The sequence below is a fragment of the Gobio gobio genome (genome assembly GCF_949357685.1).
Source record: "Gobio gobio genome assembly, chromosome: 14".
Taxonomy (NCBI): Eukaryota; Metazoa; Chordata; class Actinopteri; order Cypriniformes; family Gobionidae; genus Gobio; species Gobio gobio.
This window is the reverse complement of record NC_137107.1, coordinates 3,609,575-3,619,993: the sequence shown is the minus strand read 5'-3', so window position 1 is coordinate 3,619,993 and position 10,419 is coordinate 3,609,575.

The window sequence follows — 10,419 nt, the reverse complement described above, 5'->3', positions numbered from 1 at the left end:
AAAGGGTCAAACTGAGCGTGATTTTCTCAAAGTCGAGACTAATGTGCTAAAACCTGTTTGAATCTACCTGAAGGGAAGTGTACCAAAGCAGACTGTGTGTGGACGTGTGCATGAGGTCAGAGGTCGTTTCAGACCCAATCAGAACTGCACCTCCACTGGCATTGAGAGTTGGCAATCTAAAGTGTCATGAACCCCCCCTGTTTAAGCCTGGTCGATCACATCTCAGAGTTGGGAAAACCTCTGAAAATAATAATAATAATAATACTTATTTACATTTATATAGCTCTTTTCTAGGCACTCAAAGTGCTTTACATATAGAAGGGGGGAGTCTCCTCATCCACCACCAATGTGCAGCACCACCTGGATGATGCGACGGCAGCCATATTGCGCCAGAACGCCCACCACACACACCAGGAGACCAATCGTATATATATATGGGGATGATTAGGAGGCCATGATGGACAGGGGCCAATGGGCAAATGTGGCCAGGATGCTGGGTTTACACCATAGACTGTAAAAAAATATGGACGTAGTGTCCGTGACGTCACCCATAGGATTCTGATGAGCCGTTCTGAAGCGCAAAGTAGGGACGAGCCATCTTGGCAGCGCGTCATCGTGCGTCACTCCCGGATAACAGAAAATGGGCAAAAAGGCGGGATGTGGGCGGAGCTTAAGTGACGCGATGACTAACAGACAGCAGATAAATGGCTATCCACCTGTCACTCGAAATGGCCACGCCCTTAATAATGCAGAATTTTAAGGCTTTATATAATGTAAACGAATGAGTTTATAAAAAAATTCACCCCCCTCACAGTCGTCATGAAGGGCAAAATGAGCCGTATAGACCAAAAGCACAATTTGTACCAGGCTGTAAACATGTTTTATTCTGCTCTAAAGTTGGCCATTTTAACATGGGGCTCAATGAGATTCTGCTCCCTTCTGGATCCTGTCCCTAGCGGCCAGTCGATGAACTGCAGTTTGAGGCACTTCCGTATTGGCTTCAAGAGAAACTGCGGGAGGTTGCCGCTTGGGTTACACCCCTACTCTTTATCGAAGGACATCCTGGGATTTTTAATGACCACTGAGAGTCAGGACCTCGGTTTAACGTCTCATCTGAAGGACATCCAAAATGTCTTGAAATGTCTCCTAAATATGGGTGTGTAAAGCTGTGGAGAATAAAGTGTAGAGGGGGTAAGAGGGGAGACAACAACCAATAAAACACAGACCTGCAACACACTCATTATACAGACACATGGATATTAATAAACCAGTTGAGGGTTGAGGGCACCTTGATGCATTTTAAAAAGTCCAATTTGAGAAATATCCTCACTACTAAATATTCCGCGCTCAACTGTTAGTGGGATCATAACAAAGTGGAAGCGATTGGGAACAACAGCCACAAAGTGTAAGGCCACGTAAAATCACAGAGCGGGGTCAGCGCATGCTGAGGGTCACAGAAGTCGCCAACTTTCTGCAGAGTCAAGAGCAGCTCATCCAAGCCTTACATCACCAAATGCAATGCAAAGCATGGGATGCAGTGGGGTAAAGCGCGCCGCCACTGTACTCTAGAGCAGTGGAGACATGTTGGGGTGGGGTTGTTTTTCAGGAGTTAGGCTTGGCCCCTTAGTTCCAGTGAAAGGAACTCTCAATGCTTCACCAAGACATTTTGAACAATTTCATGCTCCCAACTTTGTGGGAACAGTTTGGGGACGGCCCCTTCATGGCCCAACATGACTGACCAGTGCACAAAGCGTCTCCATAAAGACATGATGAGCGAGTTTGGTGTGGAGGAACTTGAGTTCTGACCTCAACCCGATAGAACAGCTTAGGGATGAATTAGAGCAGAGACTGAGAGCCAGGCCTTCTCGTCCAACATCACAAATGCACTTCTAGAAGAATCCCCATAAACACACTCCTAAACCTTGAGGAAAGCCTTCCCAGAAGAGCTGAAGCTGTTGGAGCTGCAAAGGGTCGGCCGACTCCATATTAAACCCTACAGATTAAGAATGGGATGGCATTAAAGCTCATGTGCATGTAAAGGCAGAGCTCATTCTCAGGTTTAAATGCAGAAGACCGTAGAATCACACACTCTGAAGGCACGCTTCTACCTCACATTCGTAACTTAGCTTTTCAACGCAGAAGAACGAAATTGCTCAGAAAAATCAGAAAAATAACCAATTTCCACTTCTTGGTCAAATGTATGAGTGCTTTTAGTGTTTTCAGCGATGTGCAGCCTGTAGTTCATATCTGTGCACATCTCACAACATGTTTTTTGGGGATTCATTGTCCCTTTAATGAAAAGTATCATCATAAAATCACTTAAAAGCAAAAACTAAAGTGTTTTTTCAAACATCAAAGGGATTGCAGCAGAATAACAGACGGATGCATGTAAATGCAAATAAAGCTGGTGGTTTATTTCAATTGAAAACATTATGACCAAAGGTTAACAGCATTCAAAGCGGACTGCAGCGTGAGATACTACTTTTCTAGATGAGCCCAGAATACTCAAGTTGAATCAATGATACAATTTATTACAAATCATTTTTATGTTAATCAGTCAGTAATTATACAGTAGTGCTTTTGTAAATGCATGTGTGCACAAGAATTCACTCTCTTTGCAATTCACTTCTCTGAAATAACTTTCTTTATGCGGATAATGTGTGGAAATGGCAAATTAGTCGTTTTAGATTATGTGAAATTTAACCCAGGCTTGTTATAAAAATGTACTCAACCTAGATTATTCCAAAACTCCAAAAACGTACCTATGCATAGAGTTTACTGCAATTTCCAGCTGAAATGAATACTATTGGCCAGTGGTGGCGCTAGGGCGGGGCTTGCTGGGACACAGCTCCACCCCCACCCCCACCGATTCTTACTAGTCTCAGTGTCACTTTCTTTAAAAATAAGTCTATAAAAACCTAAAAAAGTAAGAAAATGTCAATGCATTCTTTTTTATCAACACTTCAGTATGGGTAAATTAGTTTCATACATTTTGAGCAAAAATCTGAGAAAATTGTACACTACACTACTGGGAATCAGAACGTCGATCAAAACACAGATCGAGTCCATCAACACTCCAAAGCTTCACAGTCCTATCGCTCGTCCAGGGTCGACATTTCATTCAAAACATTGGGGAGTTTTAATTTATATGCTGTTTAATGTTGATGATCACGTTATTTTACATATGCATATGATAACATATGATATCGCTTGTTTCTGCTTCTTCTTCGCCTGTGTTTTGATCAGGACAATCGGTAATATTTCAGAATATGTGTAATAGAGCCCCCTAGGGCAGTCATTCCCAAACTGTGGTCCGCGGACCACTAGTGGTCCGTGAGGGTACTGCAGGTGGTCCGTGGAAAGGCAAAATAAAATAAAATAAAATAATATTTTTTTACCTTCATTTTACCAGGAAATTCCCATAAAAAATAAAAAGTAAAAAGAATATGTAGGCCTATATTGATTTAACATTTGTATTTAATTGTCAAGTTATTGTGCGATTACAAAAATAGGCTAGTGGCGCTCGGCCGTGGCGTTCAAGTTCAGTGCTGTTATGGATCGGTGGATAGCAACAGGTTCTTTGAAGAGAAAAGAGACAGAGGCAGAAGTTACAAAAAATTAAGAGATTGACAGTGAGTCGGATGCATCTATGAGCCAGAATAAATAAATTAAATATGTAGCAGCCGTTGTCTGCAGTAAACTTTCTTTTAACAAGCCTGTTGTACTGATGTGATGACTAGTTATAGTTTTAGTGCTAGTAAGCCTATTTAGAGGTGCGGAATAATTCAGGTAGGACTGTGTGTAGACATATTTTATTATTTGTGTTATGAGGTGGTCCGCAACATTTTTTGATTACAAATAGTGGTCCACACACACAAAAAGTTTGAAAACCCCTGCCCTAGGGTATAACAGTGAAAACACTGAAAGCCGGAAATTTAGCCAGGGAAAGAGTTAACCATCCTCGGGGGTAAATTAGGCCATGCTCAGTTATGGTTGTTTTTGATCTAATCATAATATGTTAAACAGATGTCTTGACTGTTGTGCCTCGTCTGCTTTTTCAGTTTCTCGTGCGCATTTTAAAACACTGTATCAAGTTAAAAGTTCAACCTTTAAAAACACGCCTCGACACCCTGCGCTCTTTTCCATTTTCTTCACTTTTTTAAAACCACAAACAAGTGAAGTCCTCATTATCTGCTCTGGCCAGTTGGTACAACTGCCAAATAAGCCGTTATCAATTCATTATTGAGAGCTGATAAGGTAATAATAAAGATGTTCAGTAAAATTGATAACTTCGTTACATAGTTTACAATGTGACCTTATACATGTATGGTTTTAAGGTTAAATGGCAAATTTAACAAATAAAATGCAATAAACGCAGGATATTGAAATATTATGCACTTAAAACATTTTCTAACAACCCTCTCCTTCTGAACTGTGAAGCAAATCCTGGAGCAAAACGTGACCAGTGTTGGGGTAACGCATTACAAGGAACTTGAGTTACGTAGTCAGATTACTTTTTCATCTAGTAAAGTAACGCATAACTTTTCAAATGTACAACAAAATATCTGAGTTACTTTTTCATATTTATTTGACAGCTCTCCTGTCCTCATGTTGAGAGAAATCGAGAGTAAGTTCAGAGGCGTTGTGTGTAAACTATTATTGTAGTTCTAGATGAAATGTGAACATTTATTCATCTCACTTGCACAATAAAGGTTCAGTACTCCTCAAAATGAATAAAATCAGACAAATACAAAATCAGAGTACTAACAATCCTCCAATAATTAAATGTTAAATAAAACAAATATTTGTATGCATTTAAATCTACCTTTATTGACCAATGTCTTGCTGCAAACCTTCGATGATTCAGTTAAACCATGAGCAAAAATTACTAGATTTTTTTGTTTTTATTGGTAAAACTTGTTTTCTCCTGCGTCCTATTCTTCAGCTGAAAGGTTTATTTGAGCTGCGCCCTCTACTGTACATGCCTGAATTAGCATTTTTACCTCAAGTTTATTATTGCCTGAGGTTTATTATTTCAATTTTGGTATGAAGAGGTCTTTACATTTGCAAAAAAATATAACTTTTTTGTAATAAAAACAGAACAAAAAAACAAGCCCAGCCCAGGTGAGAAAAAGGAATGCAAAAGTAACATAACGGATTACTTTTCTTAAAAAGTAACTAACTCAATTAGTTTATACTTTTTTAGTTTTTAGTTAATACTTTTTGAGGGAGTAACACAATATTGTAATGCATTACTTTTCAAAGTAACTTTCCCCAACACTGACAGTTTTTTATTTATTATTTTGAACTCGAGACTTACGCACTTCAAAAATGGACAGAGCAAAAACTGTAATTTGAAACATCAATGTCATTTCATTTCAACTGAAGCATAATATAAAAAAACATGTACATATTAGAAAGATTATCATTATCATCAATGTAGAACTGTATTGCAGAATGACTCATAAACATCCCAGTTTTCCATGTAAGTGACGGGATCCAGCAGCATGTAAGTAGTGTAGCATGCAAGTGTAATTTTAAGTTCATTGTTGTGGCCGCTGAAGAAGCACAGAACCAAGGCTTGATAACAACGATAAAAAGAAGAGTTGGAAAATATTCCCAAGATGTGCCAAGCTGACAGACTCCCATCCAAACACTGAGTGCTGTAATCAAATTAAAGGATCAAAGCTATATTAGTTCAGGGCTGTGCACACTTGTGCAGTCAGTGAAGTTTTATTCCTCTCTCTTGTCACTTTGGTTTTCAATTTTTAAAAATTTTACATTTAATGTGCAAAAGTTCTGAAATGAGTAATCGGTTTCATTTACATCACAAAATCCAGCAGTTTTAAAGTTGGGGTAAGCTATTTCTGTTAACCGAAATAGACACGCCCCTACCCTAAAAGGGTCACGCCCCTATTTTGATAGCTCCGCCCCAGGCAAACATAACCCAGGCAACGACTGTCCCAGCCATAGACTATAAAGAAATATGGCCGTAGTGTCCGTGACGTCACCCATAAGGTTCTGAAGAGCAGTTTTGAAGCGTAAAGTAGGGACGAGCAGGCTGTCGCCATCTTGTAAGCGCGTCATCGCGCGTCACTTCCGGATAACAGAAAATGGGCAAAGAGGCGGGACGTGGGCGGAGCTGAGGAGACGCGACGACTAACAGACAGCAGACAAACGGCAATCCATCTGTCACTCAAAGTGGCCACGCCCTTAATTATGCAGACCTTTAAGGCTTTATACAACGTAAACGAATGAGTTATAAAAACATTCCCCCCCTCACAGTCGTCACGAAGGGCAACATTAGATATATAGACCAAAACCACAATTGGTCCCAGACTGTAAACATGTGTTCTTCTGCTGTAAACATTTTCTTGGGCATTTTTAGTCTCTAGTGGCCAGTCCATGAATTGCAGTTTAAGTCACTTCCGTATCGGCTTTAAGAGAAACTGCAGGAGGAGCCTCTTGGTGCCAGCCGGCTGAGGTGTGTTACTATGGTAATCCAGGTTGAATGTTCAATGAAAAAGTCATCCCTTCCATCCCAAAAACCCAAACACAGCTCTCATGAACAACTCGACAGCATGAGCACGACAGTCCAACTAACCAACATATTACAATTATGACCAGATTAGAGGGTTATATCGATCATGAAAAGAGAAACCGAAGGAAACAAACATATATTAGGAGGATATTCATGGGTGTCGGAAGCAAAATAAATGTGGGTGGGTCCTCTCCCAGAAAAATTTTACTGGAGTAGATGCCATTTACATTAAGTACAAATATACCGCCTTGTTTATTTAACGTCTAGTTGGGCCAGACAAAATAACGGAAATAATTTAAAATGGCAATAGTGTAGGGTTAAGATGCATGACAGAAAGTTTTGACGCAATTCAACCTGAGGTTCGAATCTGCCTTTTGCAGAACTCACTATACTTCCTTTTCCCATCACATATGGATCGGAAAAGCATTTATTTTCAATAAAAATGAAGAAAATATTAGAAAAGTGGAAATAAAGCATTTAATAATAACTGTTTATCAGTTGAACAGACATGCACTGAATTAGAGACGATAAAAGTGAGTGGGTCCAATATCATTGGTCGTAAAAAATGGGTGGGGCTTGTCCCGTCCAAATACAATGGTTTTGACGCCCATGAGTATAGTATCTTACTTATCGGACACACTTTGGGAGCTGACGCTTGAAACAGACATCGAGGAGGTTTAGACGCTCCAGGCTTATCCGGTGTGGAAATGAACGGGTCTTTATCATCATCGCTGAAGTGAACCACAATACGATCGCAAACAAACATGACACATGAGCATATGTGACCCGTCACGGGAACCAGGGACACAAGTCGGCAGCACAACCTTAGAGCAAAATGAGAAAGAAGCGGGGGGGTTTTTTTGCAGAATCTGTTAGTTGAGGTCACGAAGAAGCCTCTCCGTGTTTGAGATAGCAGTTTTGGTATATTTAAAAGCATACATTTTGAGGTTGAAATCGGCTTGTTTTTCGGAGATTGTAGCATGCAGTAGGGGCGTGTCATTGTCTATGTGTGGAAAAGCCTTTTGATTCTTTTGTTATGGCCCCCGCCCTCCCCAGGAAGCGTGGCTACTTATTGTGCAGCTCTGGCCGGTTCAATCTGATATCAAATTCAATGGAGATGGACGCCGCAAAGATTATCACAGACCAGCTGGACCAGATCAAGACAGAGGAATGGGGAAAATCCGTAACTTTGACTGTAAATGCTACACGAGGAGAAAAGAGAACTCTCTGTATGGGAGACAGTCCTGTAGCCAGAAGCTTTCTCCAGACATTATGTACAACATACGGCTGGATTCTTTAGCGGCGGAAAAAGAGTGGCAGGACATGCAAATTATTGGACATTTAGAGGCAAACAGACGCACAGTGCAAACTTCGGAGATGGTTACATCCACAAAGAAGACCCCGACAAAGAGAAAGTGTGCCAGAACGAATTATTTCATCATTTTCTTATGGGTGAGTTTCCATAAACATCAAAGTTTGTCGTTTTGTGTTCATTCTAAGAAAACGTACACGTTATCTCATGTTTAGTCCTTGTATAGACCTTCCCATACCATAATGACTGTCGTTTTAATTGTAATCGTTAGCATCGTATCACTTGCCAAAAACCCCATTACTATAATGGGCTTTTAGATGGTAGTGTTAGCAAAGTGATCACAGTTATCACAGAATCCTGTTCAAAAAGTCCTAATGCTACACAATGCATCCCGTTGGGTCTGTCGTTGCTATGCAACCATGCAGCATTACAGGGGGTGTGGCTTATCTAAATGAGATGTAAATGAGCCCTATTGTCACTCATCTGTGAGAACAGGTGAGAACTGCACAATGTTTAGAGGTCGTTTTCTCCCTTTTAAGCTTTTTTGAGTGCCTACTTTCAAATGGCCACAACTTCTCCAAATATTATCAGATTTCCACGTGTTACACATCGTTGGAAAGCTTGGAGACTACACTTTCAAAATCTGTGAATAACTCAAAATGCCCCAGAACCGACTTGTATCCCTACTTTCCGTGACGGGTCACATATTCAAGCAAAAGCCAGCATATCGTCGCTGCCCGATGAAACTCACGTATGTCCAAAACGGTTACTTTTCAGGAAGTGAAAAAAACACCGTATTTCAAAAGCAGTTGAATGTAGCGTTGTCATACTTGGTACGGCATCTTTACATGTAACCATATTCTTGCCAGTGTAGTGATATAATCCACATTTGACCAAAATTGAGTTTAAATGGACATACGTGCATTTTTACAGTAACTGTGGTCGATACGCGTTCTTCCGATCATTAATTAGAATGGCCAAGTGGCGTTTCATATTGACAGAGGAATACGTGCTGGACATTCTCAGCCTCTGGTGATCGCAGTATGAGTGAGGCATGTTCTACTGACAATCATGACAGTAGCATTACAGGCTATCATTTGATCAGTTTGACTAAGAAAAAAAAAGTTTGAATCTTATCAATGAGACCGAGTTTATTTACATACTAGCAAGCAAACTAATCTGTGAAGAACTAGATTAGAATTAAACTGTGGAGAGCTTCAATGTGGTACTTTCGGCTATCCAGTGCTGAGCTTCGATGAAACTTCACGAGACCGGCGAGACTGGCGAGATGCTTCCACAGGGCGGGAGATACGCGGCGTGATTGACAGCTTTGACACCAAATGGATATACGTGAAAATCAGATGACATGATTTCACAACTTTTCATTGGCCATTTAGATATGTGAAGCATACTGTATACGGAAATGAACCTGGACATTCAATCCGTCGAAAAATCTCAAAATCGGCAAAATGGACATACGTGGTTTTCATCGGACAGCGACGATATATTAGTTCTGTGACACAAAACAAAATCAATGTTACTCGCCTATGGAGAAGAAATAAAGCAACGCTCGCTCCTTGAGTTCTCTCCAGCGCTGGAAAGCTGATCGTAAGCCTTCTTTTGTTCCACAGACAGTGTTTTTTATCTGCCTTCTCTCTCTTTCTGTCGTCGCTCGGCTCATGTCCGTCCTGTGTCGTGTGTTTTGAATAATGACGTGCACTGAGCGCTCTCTTCTCCCCGTCATTAGTAGACACGCCCCTAACTGCTGATTGGCTACATGTTTGTTTTGTTACTCAGCCTGAGACACTATTCTAAAGCAGTTTTGAAATATTGCTTACCCCACTTTTTACAGAGGTGTGTAGACTTTTGTCACTTGTGTAGATTAAATAAGGAACATCTGTGTTCTGTAGTATTAACGTCTGAGTTAACGGCCGATTCTCTTCAGTCTGCGAAAACAAGCTCCGACAGACACACTGATCCGATTGGTCTCTGTTAGTGCGCTGTGAATTGGCCTTAACAGGTCATCAGATGAATATCTTTCTAAAGTGACTGTTAAAAGGACATTACACGAGATACATTAGCACTGATTAAAACATCATTAAGCTAACAACATGCCATTCTGCTCTAATTAAAGCGCCTGTGTTTCATGGCTAGCCTGTTTTTTGATGAGTGTCCGTAATAGTATGATCGTGTCACTGCACAGTTTGATCTCATGAACTTCATAAACCACTCCAGATGATGAATTCTGTCCTCATACTCCCACTGGCCACACTTTAATAATGTGCACTAGTGTGTGTAGCGGGTGTGTTGAGCACAGCACAGAGTTGGATGTTGAGATAGTTAAAGGGATAGTTCACTCAAAAATGCTGATCATTAACTCAAGCTCATGTAGTTTTAAACTTGCATAGCTTTCTTTCTTCAGTGGGATGGAAAAGGAGCTATTGTGACCCTTGTGCTGTCTTTATTTGGGAGTCAAAAGTGACCGGACCCCTGAAATGTAACTTCTTATTTTTGCAGTTAAATCGTTGTAATGCGTTTTTGTTCAATAATATATTTTCATTTTTTA